Source organism: Sceloporus occidentalis, unplaced genomic scaffold, assembly GCF_023333645.1.
Source record: "Sceloporus occidentalis isolate IW3139 unplaced genomic scaffold, rSceOcc1.0.p SCAF_63, whole genome shotgun sequence".
NCBI lineage: Eukaryota > Metazoa > Chordata > Lepidosauria > Squamata > Phrynosomatidae > Sceloporus > Sceloporus occidentalis.
This window is the reverse complement of record NW_028317043.1, coordinates 851,162-865,104: the sequence shown is the minus strand read 5'-3', so window position 1 is coordinate 865,104 and position 13,943 is coordinate 851,162.

The following is a 13,943-nucleotide window of genomic DNA, read 5'->3' as shown; positions in this document are numbered from 1 at the left end:
AACCCTTGCATATCATTCAACATTTTCTATGTATACAGATAGACAATCGAAATAGCAGGAGACAGCTAGGCATTCTGATTATCAGAATTAGGGTTATTTAGTTTGGAAAAAAGACGGCTTAGGGGGGATTTAATAACTATGTATAAATATATAAGGGGACAGTACAGAGATCACTCCCAGGACCTATTTATACCCAGGACTGTATCTATAACAAGGGGACATCCTCTACGGCTGGAGGAAAGAAGGTTTCTACACCAGCACAGACGGGGGTTCTTTACAGTAAGAGCGGTGAGATTATGGAACTCTCTGCCAGAGGAAGTGGTGATGGCAAACTCAATAAAAGAGTTCAAAAGGAGCCTGGACGTGTTTCTTGAAAGCAATAATATTACAAGTTATGGATATTAGATTAATAGGGACAGAACGTTGATCCAGGGATTTATTCTGATTGCCATATTTGGAGTCGGGAAGGAATTTTCCCCCTGGTATGGGGCAATTGGCATCTGCTTCATAAGGGTTTTTTGCCTTCCTCTGGATCAACACAGTAGGGACACAATATGTATATAGGTTGAACTTGATGGACTTTGGTCTTTTTTCAACCTTATGAACTATGTTACTATGTTACTAGGGGGTGAAGCTTTAATCAGACTCTTTAGGTAATGGCAGAAGCACTTGGTGCTCAAAAACTTTCTTGCGACCATAAGAAGGACCTCGTGGAGATTGCATGTGTGTAAGTGTGTGTGTGTGTTAATCTATGGTGTTAAAGATACAAATAGAGAATCTAGTAATTCATTGCATGATTCATATTCCAGATACAAAAAACTGTGCTAACTCAGCAAGTGTACAATCTTCTTGATTAAATTAAGATATTAATTTACAATGGAATGTGTTCTTGATGGCATGCCCAATAGCAATATATAATACAAACTAATGTCCAGACAGGACTAGTAGCTCTCTTTCAATATAGCAACTTAGTGGCAACGACGTGTCCCCCTATAACCCACTATTTAAAAGCAGATTCTACAGTCAATTAACATTTCATTAATAATACGCTTCAAGTCTGAGTAAGACGATTAAATTAAGAGACAAATGTATGACAGTCTAAAGGTTGGTCATCCTTACATCTGAAATAGGGCCAACATATCAGAGATAAATCCATAACTTGTTCCAGAACGGAAAAATGTATCTATTACATGTGTAACTTTTCGGTTACTCAAATGCACGGCCAGCACATTTTAAGTAGAAACACCTCAATTCCCCATCTGTGAAGTTTTAGCTTGAATTTTTCTATAAACTCATGTTTAAGCTTGTAACGGGCTTTCTCATTGCTTTTAACAAGCCGCACGTGAGCCCCCATTTTTGAAGACATTATGGTGAAGACTCTGCCTAAAAGTATTCTTTATTGATTACTAAAATTAGTAAACATGATAAATTTGTGCATTAAGGTTTAAGAAATGGATTTCGAATAATCTGAAATATGACTGCTCCTAAAACAGCATTGTTATGGGGAGAATATGATAAACTGTGTTCAACTGCCCTGGCTCGGAAGACATCATTTTGTTTTCATTGCCATTTTCCTTGTTTAAAGAGGTTAAAGAGGGTTGAGACAGAAGGTAAGTGACTGCTTGGGCGAATGGATATTCCATTGTATCAAGTTCATGAATTCTGAAGAAAATGTGCAGCACATTCGGATAAAAATGGGAAAAAAGGTTTAAAGAGAGACGAAGGCTGCATGCACAGCAAAGATGGCGGTGGGGAGAGTTTATGGTTTATTTTAACCTGTAATCACCGTTCAATCCATTAATTTCGTGTATAGAATATGAGGTAAGGTGTGAGAAAAGTGAAACATAACACTTTATTAAATTTTGCTATATTTTTAAGAGATTACACATTTTTTAAAGAATGGAGTAATTCAACATGTCACCTAGATTCCATGCTATTTACTTGTGATAATTTGCTAATTAGCATTAATGTAATTATACAGCGCCAACAATTTATGCCGTGCGCAATATAAAATGACACGAATAGCTTAAAATCTGGAAATAACGTTATAAAAATGTTGACTTTTCTCAAAATAAAAACATGGTTTGCAGTTGTTATAAACTAGCTATTCAATATGTGGTTGAAATTTATATATTTAAAAAAAAAAAAAAAATTATATATTTTTTCTTGTGGTCCAGCACTTACACGGCTCTTCAATGCATCAGCTGCAAATAACATCATCTCATTACCGGCTAAACTAATATAAGTTAAGTGGTTAAGTGCTCATTAAAAAAATATGTTTCAATTTCATCTTTAAAAAAACCTGGGGGCTCTGTTTACCGAGCTGGTCTCTCCCCATCCGCGAGATAAATAGATAACCGCCGCTGATTAAATGTGGCCTCATATTGTTTCCAATTACAATATTTGGATAGGACTTTTAATGGTCATCTTTATAAGAGCGCAGAAAATCACAACGAACACCTTTATCCCTAGACATATTTTGCAGTCATACTGTGTTGCTATGGCAACGTAGGTCATAAAAGTAAATGAACGCACTTTATGTGTTTCAATAAATCATGCACCACCAGAATATTTCATGAGTAACGGAGATTCGGCAGCTGCTGATTGCAATGGCCACGGGTATCAAAAAAAAAAAAAATTGCGCCTGGGTGATTTTTTGTGTCCACTCTTAATGTTTGAGGTTAAAAAAGTAAGTTTATCATCTTTAACAATGGTCATTTTTTTAAATGAAAGATTTGTGTCATCGATTCTGTAGGAAACAGACGCGAGATTTTATCCCGAGATAATAGTTGCTCAGGTGGCCAGTAGTTCTACGGAAAGGGAATGAGAAAGCAAGTCGCTGGACGGTACACCAGCCACATTTGCATCACTGGTGCCTGAAAACAATAAATGTAGGTATGACTGCCCTATAAAAGGTCAATAATTCCTGAATGTAAGACTAGACCAACATCTGAGTCTTTGAATCAGGAAAAACAGGCAGACACTCATATTTAGTGTTTCTATATTTGACATACGTGCCCAATGGTCCCAACTGGTGAGTCAAGATACTTAAAGACCGATCAGACCTGTGGGCTTTCTTCAGGAAAGCACCAGCGCTTTTTGGCCTGGGAGTGGACCCCTAGCCCTTGCTCCCATCGTGTACATTGCCTTCCGTGACCTCACCCGTCTCCAACTGCAGGCCAGTCCACAACAGATCGACCCTGCAAATGTAAGCTTCTGTCAGTAATAGCAGCGGAAGGGCTTATACACCTTTACTGCTCCATCACTAAGGACTTAAACGCACTTACAGTGCAAGCTGGGTTTCTGTAGCAACTATCAAATCATTTATTAATAACAGTGGGAACAGAATTTTAATTTTTTGCTGGTACTAACACCTAGATTTTAAGACTGACTTCCCCCTGTCGTTAACATATTTCTCATGAATGGCAGGCACTTAACAAGACCAGTCTATTTTCTCAGCTCAAAAGACACTTATAATGTCAGAATTGTATGGTAACGAGTGATACTGGCTTACTTTGCAACAAATCTTTGCTAAACACCCAATAATCAGTTATACAGTAGAAAATCAAATTTATAATAAATTCAGGCATTATTTTCATAGTAGTCCTAAAAGCAAAACTGCCAAATTCCTCATTTTCCTTTTCACAATTAATAAGTAAAAAAACTAATTTTTGTTTCTGTTCTGTTTCTGTTGTGATGAATGCAGGAACTGCCACATTTCTGCGATGTAAGACTTAAATTGTTACCCTGCCCTTTGATATACGCTGAAATGATTTCATTGTGAGGATTTGACCGTTTTTCTATGGCACATATACACTTCACATATTGCTGAAAAGCACATGAAAACTGGTACCCTGAAAGATATAAATAGATGCAAGATGGGAATCATCCCACATGCGGCAGGGTAGTCGTTTACATGTTCAGGTTATGACTGGTGGATTGTCTAAGGACCTCAAATAAGACACAGAGACCAATAATATTATTTAAACATTTTATTAATTGGTCACGGCAGGTTGAGAAACCGTTGCCGTGACCCGCCAAGCAGTTTTAATACATATTCAAACTTGTAAATAACAATTAGCATATTCTTAACACAACACATTATCAGAATGCATCACACTATGAATATTAAACACCCAACGCTTATCCAAGCACAAAATTAACCGGAACATATGATAACCAAACCAACTCTGGCGTGGCTTGTACTGCTGCAACACTTTCAACATTGAAGCCACCAGCGTCCTCCACTAGCATGGTGGCTACAAATAGCTATCACTGGGGCCCAGGGAGTGTCCTGGACATGCACCCGAAGGCTTGTGCCACCTAAAATTGCCTGCTACCGCACTATACGAGGCCAAAATTCGAACTAAAACACCCATCCTACCAATTACCCAAATAGAGAGGAAGACCAGGACAAAATCCTTCTATAAAGAGACCTTTCCCCAGCATTTAGCTAGCCAAAGCCACCAGGTTTTGCTTGGCCACCCCCTTTAAACTTTTGACCCCTTACCCCTTGGTCCTATCCAGCCCGAGTCATGCCCTCCGTTCCAGGATTGCACCCTTTCAGGGCTTTCCTTGAAACTTTCTGGGAATGACACAGAGTGTCTAGGTGAATCCCTGCTTCGTTGAGGCTCTAGGTCAGTTTCTTCTTTCCTTGGCTAGAGGAGCAGCATAGAAGAAGAGAATAGAAGAGAAAGAGCTCCATGTGGCCTAACCTGAGAAGTTCCCAGTTATGGCTGTCACCTTAACACATTAGTCTATTGCCTTAAAAAAAAAAAAAAAAAAAAGATTACCGTTAATAATTATGGCGCGAACATTATATCGTTGGTAATTATACGGTAATTGGTTGGAAGCAATTTTATAGCTTGTCTACAGGAGTTTATGTAAAATTCTCTATTTGCAATGCTTTATTTTCTTCTTTCTTAATCAAGCACTCGCTGGCTACTACCATCATTGTCACCCCAGGCAATCAACAACTCTGTAGGGTCACTTGACTACTGCTGTGATATAAATCACACAAATTACATCAAAAATTGCTGGCATTTTTAATGATAAGTTAAAAATCTTTTCAACTGATACAATGAGGGATATCAAGATTACTCCAGCTTTGCTATGTATGTCAAGAAAATTTAGTAGCGACTTGATAATAAAATAGTACACAGTTAATAATTCTGTGCCATTGTTTGCTGGGATACAATTGCGGGTCTGGCTGGAATACAATTGTGGGTCTGGCTGGAATACGATTGTGGGTCTGGCTGCTCATTATTTTTTTCTTGCAAAATAAACACAGAAGGTCATCTGGTCTACTGTTTTGTATAAAACTACTCCAATGTTTCTCATTAGTTTTGTAAGCAGCTGGACACCTGTGTCTTATCAACAACCCCCTGTGTATTCTATTCTCCATGTGGCAGATCAAAAGGAAGGCATTGGAAAACATAAAAACTCTTATAAGGTAAACAGTGGCTATGTAAAACGATAGAATGTGCACATCCATACAATTCTGATCAACTATGGTACTTTGTGTGCTGCTTAATTCCAGGTTATGTTGCACACAAGGATCTTAGGTTAACATACCAAGGAATTACCCAGGGCTGCCTTCCTTAAAGGTTGCAGGAAGGGAGTGAGGTTGAGGTAAGAAGCTGACCCCCGATGGAATCGAGGAAATGAGCAGAACCTGAGTGGGAGATGGTAAGGCCAAATCACAAGCCAGTAATAAGCTCTGGTTGAGCCTCCAGGTTCTTAGGAATGAATATTTATCAGTAGGAGTTTATAAGGACCCTCCCATACAAGAAGAAAATTGTGAAAAATGGCAGATGAATAGCAAAAAAAAAAGGAGCCCTTTTTATTTTAGAGGCTGTGGCAAAATTTGGAATTTTGGTTAAAATGACTGCCCGCCAATGGACCAAACGGTAAGCCCCCAGGAATCATTCTGTCAGGACTTTTATGACCATAGTGAGACTGTTGACAACTATTGGAAACTACATAAAATATGATTCTGTTTGATGTTTTTATGACAACCCATTGGTTATAAAATCACCTTTGACTCTCACTTTATAAATAACTTTCAATGTCTTCCTAGCTTTCAATTTAACTAGATTTTAATTATTAATATCATTTTAATACCATCATATAATATTCTTCTTATATTATCATTTCTGTAGGTTAAAATAAAATTGTTTTCTCTTCAAATCTAAATCTAGCAAACTGTCATGTCATATATTTATTTTGAGCTAAGGATTTACCTCTTCACTAGACTACTTTAAGTAGCACATAGTGATGAAACTAGATACAATGGCTTTTACAGAGGCAAGGGCGCCGTTCTATTTTAATAAGTGTCACGCATGCTTTGAGGCATATCAAAAATAAGTGACTGTATCTAGGTAAAACTGGCATGCACTGCCGTTCTATCTGACAAACCTTAGTGCAGCCAGAGCCATCGAGATCTTCTCCAAGGAGAATTCTTCCAGAATAGCAGTGTACAAAAAGCTTACTTTTTAATCTGCACTAGATAAGTGATCAAGTGATTCAATAATCTGTTTGATTTAAGCCATGAATTTACAGCTCTGTAACATCCATAGATTCTGTATATCAAAAGCTCTAGGCTTTAAATGACCCTATTTAAAAAGATTAAGGGTCCACCACCAACTGAGGGATTAAAGAGCAATTATTGGTATCATAGCTTTCAGGATAATGAAATTAATTTACTAAAACTACCTATAACTTGTGCACTAGGAATTTGGTTAATCATATTCAGTTCAGAATTTTTTTTACATTATATCTATCTCACATTTGTGTCTTCCCTAATATATACATATATACATATATATATATTTATATATACACATCTATATACTTATATATACACATTTAGAAATATGATTTGCTCATTTCCAGTAGACTTGTGCATTCTGATTCTCCCCACAAGGCCAGACCCCCCACAAATTAGATGAAAACTAAGCAGAAAGCTCAGAATTTCTGTCTAAAATTTGTGGGTCCACATTCACTCACACTCTTGTTATTGTTCATTCTCTCTCACGCACTCTAAATGTTTCTCTGCCTTCTTTGCCGACCACGTCTGCATCTTCTCTCTTCAATCCTTAATTTGGGATCTTCTTTTTTCGTCCACGTCTCTGCAAACGTAACCTGGCAACCTCCACCAAAGTTGCCATTTTTTTCAATAATACACATCCTAACATACACACTAAACATACTAGCATACCTTCACTCATACACTAACATACACACACACAATCCCTGAACCCAATAACTGGTTTGCCACACTTGGTGGCATCAACTGCATTCAAATGTTTGCGATAAGTGGCAATGAGTCTGTCACATCACTGTGGAGGAACCCACTCTCCTTGGCAGAATTATTTTAATTCAGCTACATTAGAGGGTATTTGAGCATGAACTGCCTTTTTAAGGTCAATCCTGAAGATGGATTACTATAAATATAAAGACAAAACCTTGCTAAATGCTCAGTAGGTAGCATGTACAGTATGGGCTCAACCCCTGGACCTAGCTAGCATGGATAAGTTCATTGCAGTTCATTAAACTCTATTGTCAAGAATATCTTTGTATACCTATGTGGGTGGGTAACCTCATTCTCAATGGGTATTTGAAGAGTATCAGGCTCGTGTAGAACGTTCCCTGGAATGTTTCTATGTAATTACAAAGGAAAAGTTAGTTCTTGTTTTTCCCGCACCCCGTGGTTATATTACATTATTCTTTCAACATTCTAACTCTCTAAAAGGCCAAGCTAAGATTTTCCTACCTGGTTGTCTAGGGAAGACAAAGATGTCTATGCCTCCATTTTCGCAAATCTCTTTTCTTTTTCTCATTGGCTCATGTGTTACTAAGGTGGTTTCCCTAGCAACAAGCAGACCAATAGTCCACCATGAATACCGCTCCCCTTGATGATCACTACTCAATGGATGCAGGTAAACATGGATGCGATAATGAGCCTTAGCTGGTAGCCCCAATGTTTTTAGAACACTGGAACCCGCCAACACCAGTTTTATAAATGGGCCTAACTTTAATATTGAACGATTATCTTAAGGAAGTGTTTGCAATTAGATATACAGCTCAAATATTCCTTTAACATTAGATGAAAAAATATTTCAGGAATTTTCCAAATAACTCAAGTAATATAACGATGAAATGAGAAGAATAATGAGATACATCATAGGATGGAGATAAAATCAGACTTCAAAATGCTGTGAACTCATTGAGATACTAAAAGGCTTTTGTGAAATAACCCGTTTGAAGTATTTACACTGTTAAGTATAAGCAACGAGTATTTACACAAGTTCTGAAGCGGGTCCTTCTGTAGGGTAACAGAGTCATATGCAAGCCCTTTTTTTATTAATTTATTTATTTAAGATCACACTTCTATTACAAACTCTAAACTAATGATTTGTCACCTAAAATAAATTTATCGAAACTGACTCCTAATTCTGAGGTTTTTTTCACAAGGACAACAAAAAGTTACAAAAACTTAGTAGAAAGGAGAGGTCAGTTACATGCTGGATAAATTATCTTCCAAGCAGACGTAACAGAAAATGCATGTAGAGTCTAATGCAAATGTTTTTATGTTGTTCATTTGTTTTAAGGCACTTCTTAGGCTCTACTTATTAATTTCAAGGGCTCTATGTTATAAGAAATATTTTCAATAAAGTAACATATGTGAATTTTACTGTACTTTGCCACTTTTGTACCTGAATACGGAACTAAATATTATAGTCCAGATAAAAGGAGCACTAGAGTCATTAATGCATAGGATAACCAAGTGGTCCCATTAAAATTTCATGCATTCAATCAAGACCTCCTGAGCGCTTGTAAGCACTCATTTATTTCAGTTGGAGAGCTTTTCCTGCTGCTAATTGGCTGCCTACTGTAATATGTATTCTTTGACAGTAACACTGATTGGGACCCTAGACTGTCTGCCTAAATGAGTAACGATTTTCCATCATCCACTTCTTAAACACTTAATAAATAAGCGTGTCAACTTTCAGGTACTATGTATGTCCTGTCCCATTCCTCCTATAAGCTGCAAGTGATGCACTTCATTTTATTATTGATAGTTGTTTTTTTAGTATAATATAATCTATACATAACTCTACTCTCATATAATTAAAAAATAATTTCTGTTAAAGAGTAACGTTAATATCATGCCATGCCTCCAACATTCCAAACGTCCAAAGAGGGTCACAATTCTTTAAGCATAGTTAGAGGAAGGGTTTTGCCAAAACCTTTTATGTGACTTTGTCATCCATCATGAGATATTTATGTAATGAGTTATGGTATTTGGATTTAGACCATTTCTTTAGACAATTTAATTTATAAACATTTGCTGAAGTTTCTATACTCACTTTTGTTAGTTTTGGGGCTGTAGAACACTGACACACTCATACTCAGCGAACATTCTGAGCTCCTAGAAAAAAGGGGAAATCAGGAGAGGAGGGACGGGAGGGATTTACGTCCTAAAGAGATATTGTACACCTTTTAAATAAGGGCTGTCCAGAAACATGAGGCATGCCTTATTTTGTATGTCAATTAAATAATAAAACAAATAATCATAATCCAATAAAAAAAGTTACATTTTTAATAATCTTAGTTATTTTGTTCCTTGTATAAAAGAGAATAGATTTTCACAATTTTTTTTCTTCATGAAGACAACCATAGATTTATAGCCATTACCAATTCTATTGTATTAAATACAATATTTATCACGAGTTTATGCAGATGCCAAAACCTTGTTTGCAGATCCTTGCAAACAGGAGATAAGCTATTGTACAATGAGATATATAACAGGACATGAAAGGTGTGACAAATACAAAAGTAAATATTCAGTGGGTATGGCGTGCTTAGTAGGAAAGATTATACTTTGAAAGTCTACTGTTTGAAAATGTATAAATATTAGACTTGTGCACATGGACCAGCAACAATTCACTCATTTCGGAGAAAGGGCTGAGCCTCCATGCACACCTTCTCCATCAGGATAATGCAGACGGATACGTAGACAAAGAGAAGCGTTTCAGTTTCTGAAGAAGAGCCAAGTGAAGCAGCGGTGAAAACATTGAAAGGTGAAAATTTTGTCAGTCCAACAAATTATGTACAAAGATAGTTATGTGATTTAAATAGTATCAGCTTCATTGACAATTCAGTGAATCACAACTTTGTACCTGACCAGATTGAATCTCATTACAATGCCATGCATATTTTTTCCATTAAATACATTAATCATGATCATTTTAATGCAATATAAAAATGCATTATGCACTACAAAAAAAACGTATTTATATAAAACAGCCCATATTTTATGTAAAAAGATGTACCGTATTTGCTCGATTATAAGACGACCCTGATTATAAGACGACCCCCCAAATCTTAATATTAATTTAGGAAAAAAAGAAAAAGCCTGAATATAAGACGACCCTATAGGAAAAAAGTTTTACCAGTAAATGTTAATTCATTTAAACACTTTTTTTAATAAAAGCTATGCTTGAGAAAAATATTTTGGTTTTATTTCCTTCTATTTTCCAACCTGTCCCCCAGTTATGCACATCTGCCCCAGAAGTGCCTTATACCCCCTATATGCCACTGTGCCCCATGATATGCCTTTTAACCCTCTAAATGCCACAGTGCCCCATAATATGCCTTTTAACCCTATATGCCACTGTGCCCCATGATATGCCTTTTAACCCTATATGCCACTCTGGCACTTAGAGGGTTAAAAGGCATATTATGGGGAAGAGTGGCATATAGGGAGGTTTAAGGCATTTCAGGAGGCAGAGTGGCATTAAAGAGGTTAAAAGGCATTTCACAGAGCACTCTGCCTCCAGAAATGCCTCAAACCCACATTTAACACTCCCCCTCCCTCCTCCAAACTTACCGGTGCTTCTGAGTTGGGGGGGGCGCATAACACAGGAGGGTCCAGGTCCCCTGCATCTGAGCCCCAGGTGCTTAGTCCGGGCAGCATGTAGAGCTCCACGCGAATCGCGTAGAGCTCTAAGCACCGGGGACTCAGAAGCACCGGTACGTTGGAGGGGGCATAACACAGGAGGATGCAGGTCCCCTGCATCCTCCTGTGTTATGCCCCCCCCCTCCAACTTACCGGTGCTTCTGAGTCCCCGGTGCTTAGTCCGGGCAGCGTTTAGAGCTCTACGCGATTGTATCGTGTAGAGCGTAGAGCTCTACACGATACAATCGCGTAGAGCTCTACACGCAGCCCGGACTAAGCACCGGGGACTCAGATGCACCGGTAAGTTGGGTAGGGGGTTAACACAGGAGGATCCAGGTCCCCTGCATCTGGGTCCCCAGTGCTTAGTCCGGGAAGCGTGTAGAGCTCTACGCGATTGTATCGCGTAGAGCTCTACACGCAGCCCGGACTAAGCACCGGGGACTCAGAAGCACCGGTAAGTTGGGGGGGGGGGGGGATTAACACAGGAGGATCCAGGTCCTCTGCATCGCTGCGGGGGATCTGGATCTTAGTCTCATAATCAGACCTATTTGAGGTCTGATTATAAGACGACCCTGATTATAAGACGAGGGGTATTTTTCAGAGCATTTGCTCTGGAAAAAACCTCGTCTTATAATCGAGCAAATACGGTATTTATATATATATATATATATATTTACTCACAGAGTCCATTGCACACCATTCCAAATATTCCAAGCCCGGTGCTAGTAACCAGCAGTTTCCATGTAAAACACTTTCAAAAAGATGGTCAGCACTCCAGGTCTTTAAATAGACAATTTCATTTTATTCAAAGTCAAGTCGACGTTTCAGTCATTACTGACTTTCATCAGGACGTCCTGATGAAAGTCAGTAATGACTGAAACGTCGACTTGACTTTGAATAAAATGAAATTGTCTATTTAAAGACCTGGAGTGCTGACCATCTTTTTGAAAGTGTTTTATATATATATATATATATATATATATATATATATAGTTAGGAAAAAAAAACATGCACACAACTTCCAAGGAGTATTCGATACCTGGGCACGCTATGTATGAAGAAAGTGGAAACACCAGGATTTTTATATAATCAATTAAATTATATATTAGGTTTTAAAAAAGGACATTTCAGTCCCAGTCTGAATTAGACTATATGTGAGACTTGTGCATTCTTTCTTTGCAGAGAGAGAAAAAGAGGTGCAGAAATTATTTTCTGAGAACCAGCCTTCATTATTCTGGCCTATTGGAGTACTTCCGCAAAAGTGCCGGGTTCCTCAATCGCGGGAGAGGGTGTGCTCAGAGGTTCCGCCCTTTTGTGGAAGTGCTCCAGGAGGCCTGGTTCACCGAGAAGCAAGAAGAATAGAGAAGAACAAGAAGAGACAAGAGAAGAAGTTAGGGAGACAAAGAGAGAGTGAATGAGAGTGTGCGAGAACATGAATGAGAGTGTGGGAGAGAGTGAGATGTAAGATGTCAAAGCCTTACATACACAGAGTGGCCGTGAGTGTAGTAATGGATTGGAGACATGGATCTTTCCATTGGGCTTTCTTCCATTGTCTCAATAGATTGTTTAGTCCAGGCCGCAGATACACATGTACAGCAGTTTTTTTTACTACCTACAACTGGGCTATTACCTCAGACCAGTGAGTCTCCCCGTTTAATTATGCCACTGTTGTCATTTAGGTAAAAGTATAGCTTTTGGTTTATCAAATCATCGTATTGAGGAGGGAAGGAGTAGACAATTAGATGCCACAGGAAGCCCCAATTCTGTCACCACCAGTGAGAAGATCAAACTTCTCCCATTGTTTAACAAAGGTAATTGTCGTTATGTTGATAATTCTACACTTGTGTTGAAGTTATTTAAAAATGTATTTTACGTTAATACCAGTGGTTGTTGGACAGTTTGAAAAAAAAATACATGAAAGGGTACCCCATAGCAGCTTGCATACCCCATGCAAAGGCAGGGGCGAAGTTCCTCTCTGTACCAAGATGGGTTTTTGGCACTAAGCTTTACTGACTGAATAAGAAGTGCATATGTTGACAAGAGCACACAATGAAAGCACTGTCTTGATGAAAGGAAAGGATGCATGCGTTCAGAAACTCCATTGCATCATTGATTATAAAAAACACATGGGGAGAGTTGACCTGGCTGACAAGCGTCTAAAACAATATTTAGTTCACGCGAAAACAAGACTCGTTGTCAACAAAAGGGCCATTTACCACAGACAAATAACCATATTTAAATCATTTGTTCCCTTTAAGCAAAACAGCTACAGGCCTAAAGAAAATTCCTTGAATGCCTTCTTCAAGTAATTTCAGATTTGTTACTTGAGCACAAGCCGTCTACTCCGGTGCCCTGCCAGGCAAAGAATGTCCTAGACACATACTTCCTGGATCACCCACATACTTACTCTATCACATACACTAGCACAGACTCGCCTGAAGGCTATCTTCATAGCAGCTCAGACATTGTCAGGTGTTTTTGAAGAATTTGAACCCTCCATGGGGAAAATTTACCCCTATCCTCCAGTCCAGTCTACCAATGCCTCCATGCCGGAGGAAAAAGCTAAGTGTTAACAGATTGGCTTGGGAGGACTTTGGTTTTTCATTTTAATTACCTATTAGGCCAAGAATTCATTTTGGCGCTACTGATAAAACTAAGAATCTTTCGTAGTCCCCAAAAATCTAGGTATATTACATCCACTGCATTACCTTGTTCTATATTGAAACTTAGTATTTCATAGAAAGCTAATAAATTTGTTTGACATGACCTATTACCCATAATATGTGTTAACAGCGAAAGTCCTGGATTACATCTTTTAACATTCCTTTAAACCGATTTCCCGCTATGGAGTATCCTGCCTCTGAACAGGACCGCTTCTTCAACAAAGTCATTTAATTTGCTATTCTTCAATCCAAGGGTACATTTCCAGTAAAAATGAAATCCTTAAAAATTAAATATCAAGTTTTATCAGTTACTGAGC